Source organism: Microplitis mediator, chromosome 9 (genome assembly GCF_029852145.1).
Source record: "Microplitis mediator isolate UGA2020A chromosome 9, iyMicMedi2.1, whole genome shotgun sequence".
NCBI classification, from domain to species: Eukaryota; Metazoa; Arthropoda; class Insecta; order Hymenoptera; family Braconidae; genus Microplitis; species Microplitis mediator.
Genome location: NC_079977.1, coordinates 12,174,050 through 12,179,511, shown reverse-complemented (window position 1 = coordinate 12,179,511; position 5,462 = coordinate 12,174,050). Strand labels below are relative to the sequence as shown.

General features: G+C 31.8%; 1 long non-coding RNA gene across 1 annotated transcript; it reads left to right on the top strand.

Moving 5' to 3' along the window:
• Nucleotides 1–401: 401 nt before the first annotated feature.
• LOC130674898 (uncharacterized) lies at nt 402–1,920 on the top strand. The gene is made up of 3 exons (XR_008991158.1): nt 402–602; nt 691–1,344; nt 1,428–1,920. It is a non-coding gene; the product is annotated as an uncharacterized LOC130674898 (long non-coding RNA).
• Nucleotides 1,921–5,462: the final 3,542 nt, after the last annotated feature.

Below are 5,462 nucleotides of genomic sequence, written 5' to 3'. Positions count from 1 at the left end.
GAACTGAATAAAAAATAAAAGTTCTGCGTTTTTTCTCATATAATCGTTCTATGAGAAACTATGAGGAATTTCAGTGCCAAGTACACTGCCATTTCTCATTAATTTTCTAGGGTAAGTATTTTTTTATGAGAATCTATGAGATTGTTTCAACAGGGTTCTACATAATTTTCATACTTTCTTTCATTTTTATTGTAGACATTCTGCTATTGTTATTACTTTCTATTTTATTTTTTGTTCGGAGTAACTATTAAAGTAAATGAGTGCGTGGAGCGAGCACTTTTGAATTTTTCCAAGTTTGTGTTACACAGCTTACTTTTTTGAATGTCATACGTGCTGATATCGGTATCTTTAAGAGTTGTATAAATCTGTTCATGTTTTGATATGCTGTTGATACGCAATTTTTTAATCCAATTAAAGAGCAATGGCGAATCTTTCAGGGGCTAGCAATCCAACGAATGCTGATGATGATGCTCAAAATTCGCGGCCAGAAAATTCTTTAAATGTTGACTTGTGCTCTAATTCCGATGCTGATTTGAGTCATGATTTTGTTTCCAAAAAATTGACAGAGTGGACGTTGGAAGAATACATCGAGATCCTTAACCGTTAGTTTTTTTTTAAAGTCTTACATTATTGATTTCTTTGTGTGTAAGTTTTATCTGTATAACAGCCTTTTGATTTTTTTGCTTACAGGGGAGAAAATTAATAAATTTGTGTTTTTACACATTCCCGATGAAAAACTTGGTGAACTAATAAAACCATTTGGAGACTGCTATCAATTTACATTTCAAAGACAACAATATTTACAGTCCACGAACTCTATTGAAATCGCGCCTCAAGTATCATATACTCTTGGATCTAAATTAAAAACATTACTGAAAAGTACTTTCAATGGACAACACATTCTTAAGCAATCAAATTTATTGTCATGTGAAAACGAACTGGCCACCATTGTTGTTGAATATATTTTAAGTTTAAATTAACGACTGCTCATTAAAAAACAGCAGTATCAATTTTGGGCTACTGAAATAAGTGCTGTTTGGCCAAAAGAAATCTCAACAACATGGTATCATCATCGTAGTGGAGAAAACGCTACATCAGGAAAATTGTATCATCGCTTCTGCAATCAATCTAGAAAAGTTTTACATTTGAAGATTATCAAATTGGCAAAAAAAAATTAAGACTGCCAATGAATTACTGAAAAATCTTTGTGGTGTTCCAAGTGATGTCGAGGCTTGGAAAGTATTTGCGCATCTGTTTACCCCTGTATCGATGGCTACTGGTATAAAAAAGCCATGGAAAGCATCACGTAATGAACAAGATGATGGTTTTATAACATGGATTGATGTGAGTTATGAAATTAAATCAGTTTTATTCTAACAATTTACCGATTATCTTACAATTCTGATTAATTAAAATTAATTTCCCAGGTTGTTGATCAAATGGATACCGCATTAACTGCTCAAAGAAAGACTTGTGAGAACTGGAAAATATCTCTACAGCCTTTTATTGCTGTTGTTGGACCTTTACAAAACATAACTGCAGCCTACGTTATCATCAACAGTGAACGGGTTCAATTTGATTCAGTGACAGAGGCAGTTGCATTTTGTTGGAAAGCAATATATGCTTTAAATGTAAAATATCAAACTTGCTGCACGGTTGTTTGGACGTTTATTCAAACTGTTATCTTCGAGCGAACAGAGACAAAAAGTGACAGGTCCCGATGAAAAAAGATTTTGTCTAATCATATATGATCATGCATAATTTATGACAGAGTGTTTAGCTTGCCAAGTCTGGTCACACCCAAGTATTATAGACGAATATTAGAGCGCCACTGGAAGATGGACTCGGCCTGCCAGAACCGGGTGTTAATTTAAATTTCATTTAGAAACTCAGGGTCGTTTGTAAATTTTATACTTTGTGAGAGAGAAAAGGGATAGTGAACAGGCTGAAATAAATTTATTTTAAACTTTAATTTTAATTTTAATAACTTTAAGCACCTTGCTTATTATTTATTTACTCTTTTATTAACAACTAATAACCTTATGACAAACTAAATGCGTCCCCTGGACGTTTACTTATGACAAACTATACTTATGACAAACTAAACTTATAACAAACCAATTTCGTTTCCTAGACGTTTTCCTTACTCCCACACACACGCGTATTTTAAGCGTCTTCCGGGCGTAACACACTCACACACTCTCTCATTAAAAAACCGTCCACAGGACGTTAAACTTTGAACCTTGATACACCTTGATAAAAAACCGTCCACCGGACGTTAAACCTTGTTTTCCTTAATTACTAATTCTTAAAAAACCGTCCACAGGACGTTAACCCGCATTTCTTATTTCCTAGTGTCCACCGGACATATCTTAAACCTAACTTAAATTTTGTCCACCGGACCTACATCACAGACACAATTTCTTTTAATTAACATAACTTTGACTTTACTTAAGACTTTACTTTTATTTTAATCTTTTAATATCATCACAATCTTTTTACCCGAAATTTTATGACTCTAATTCAACTAAATTTCCCATATAAAATTTCCACATTAACTCATTCTGATTACAATTTATCACTCCCTTAATTTCCAATTAACTCACTGATTTTACACATATTAATTAATTAATTTGTTGTTTAGATTAAGTATTAATTAATTAATTTTTCCTTATAATTTTCCACTAATAATTTTCACTAGTTAATTTGCCACTATTTTTATACATTAATTTACTTCACAATAAAATAATCCGTTTCTTTCCATTTTACTCAATAACAATTTATCACAGTTCAAGCGTCCTTTTTGACGACTTCATTTTATTTAGATATTTAAATTAGTTAACTTAAAATTAATTTATAATTAAATTGCGACTAGAATTGCGTTATGAATTAACTAGAAATTTGGCCATTGAGTTGGCGTCACTCGGGTCCTGAATTTTACTGACGGATTCGAATAAATTAAAGTTTATTTATAAATTGATTCAGCCACTGGAATAAATTCCGGCTATAATTAATTTACTGACGTTATCGAATAATTTATTTAATTAATAATTCACGCGGAAAATTATTTTATTCCAGCCAAAGGCCTCGAATAAAATAATTCAGAGTTATAGGGAAGATGGCGAATAAGAGCGACGCAACAACTTTTGAAAAGACGAGACGCGTGGTTGTAATGGCCAACGGCCTACAACTTCCAATTTATATACGCGAGAACCAACGGAAAGATATTAATTAAATTGATTATAATTAATTTTGCCATTGGAATATAAATTCCGGCCTTAATTAATTATAATTTTACCTTGATGAATTTTTACAGCAGAAGCCAGATGAGACCTGTAACTCATGTCCGGCTATTCTTCCAACTGTCGTCCAGTTTTCCTCACAGGTAAATCTGCTCTTCTGGTTCTCGATTGTCCGGTTTGTTCTCGCTCCAGATTATTAAGGTCCTCGTCTTGCCTCGTATAGAATGGTGTAGATAAATTAAATCTTGCGTCTAATCACTAGTCGTTCACTTCACTTCGGCGTCCATCGCCTTTGGTCGTCCGATTCACTCTCTCGATTTTTGGCACTGCACTCTCTTATAACTCTTCGATTCACCCCCGGAAAACTCATCCCTACTAAATTAATTAGCCAAAGAGAGGGATGGATGTTCGGGTCTCACTGATTAGCGACACCCGGTGACATGTCGAATCACTTAATTTAATAAACCGGGTTATAATTAGGACCCGTTATCGACCGTGGACAAATCCAAATTTAGATCTTAATAAATAGTCATTGGAATCTATTTTACCCTGTTACAAATTGTCTATATATGATCAGATCCAAATATTGGCCAGGTCTAAATATATATAGTCAGATATGTTTATTCATGATCATATATGATTATATATAATCATGCATAAACGAATATAGTCATTTTGAGAATCTCATTTAGAATATCTGTAAATTATTAATGAAGTAAATTAATTAGGATTTATTGTCTTTATCAACATAAATGTCGGTTAAAATTAAATGATAAAAAAAAAAATTATTATTCGTTGACTGCTATTTTATTACGAGGGCACCCGTCCAATTAATGTCCCACGCCGATGCTGCTTAACTTTGGATATCGATGGATTGTAGTCTGAACCTCTAGTCTGTTCTACACTTATCATTAAGAAAAGTTAATGGCATAACTTAACTCAAATAATCAAATTGATACCCTATACTTTTAGATGGCTGCCGAAACTTTTGAACATTTTTTAAGTATTGGGGATTTAAGTTTGATTGATAGTTGACAGAATAAAAATTTAATAACTTTTATATTAAAAAATTATCATATCATTTAATATATATGCATATATTTATTGGAACTACACTAATGGAAAAAATTAAAGAATAAAAAAAAAATTCTAAATTTTTAGGCGATTTTCAACAGGCTCTAACTTTGAGAGAAATGGTCGTACAAGAAAAGAAAAAAAAGGAAATTGCAGCTCCAAGTATCTACTTTTTGGATTAGAAGCTTAAAATTTTCTGGCGTCAGCAGTTTTTGAGTAATCTTAAAAAAACCAACGACAAAAAAATTTTCAAATTTTTTTAATTTTTTTTTTTTTGGTCTCCGGGCGTGGAAAAAATTATTTTTGCTTAATCACTATGAGGATCGGATACCTTTATTATTCAGCTTTAATTTCTTTTTTTATGGACCTTGATACGTCCACTTCACGCCGAGATATCGGTCTTCAAATGGAAAAGGATCCTTTTGTCATTGATTATCGATATCTCAGAAACCAATGATCGCCCAGAAAGTTAATGGTGGGTTTTAAAAACTTGAATAAATTCCCTTCAATGATTAGCCATTGCTTTTTCGAAAAAAAAATTTTTCCTATCGTCACATGAATTTAAAAATGCAACAAAAAAAAGGCTTTTTGTGGTTTTTTGGAAAATCAAGCGCTGAAACGAAAATATTGTGGAAATCGATAATGTTGACTGTGCATTTTACACTTCAATATGTCCACAAAAACCCTGCAGAAAGCCAAATTAATCCAACTAGCCGTTTTTTTGTTTCACGCGATCAAATTTAAAAAAAAATTAAAGGATCACGTTTTTTGCTCTGAATAGCTCATAATCTTTAACAAGATGAAAACAAACATTTTTTCGGAGCTATGTCCACAATTTTATTGCGGACAGTGCTTAAATTTCCAAAAAAGAAAAAACTTTTTTTTCGAAACAAAATTTTCGAAAAAAAAAAATTTTTTTTAATTTAATGACTGAGAGATCAGTAAAATCACGGAATGCAGCAACGTAAACGTGCTAAAAATTATTGGGTGTTGGTTTTGTAAATTTCCTAAAGTTATTCCGAAAAATTTTTTTTGGAAAAAATTTTTTTTTTGAAAATTTTGTTTCAAAAAAAAAGTTTTTTCTTTTTTAGAAATTTAAGCACTGTCCGCAATAAAATTGTGTAGACATAATGCATGATTTATTTG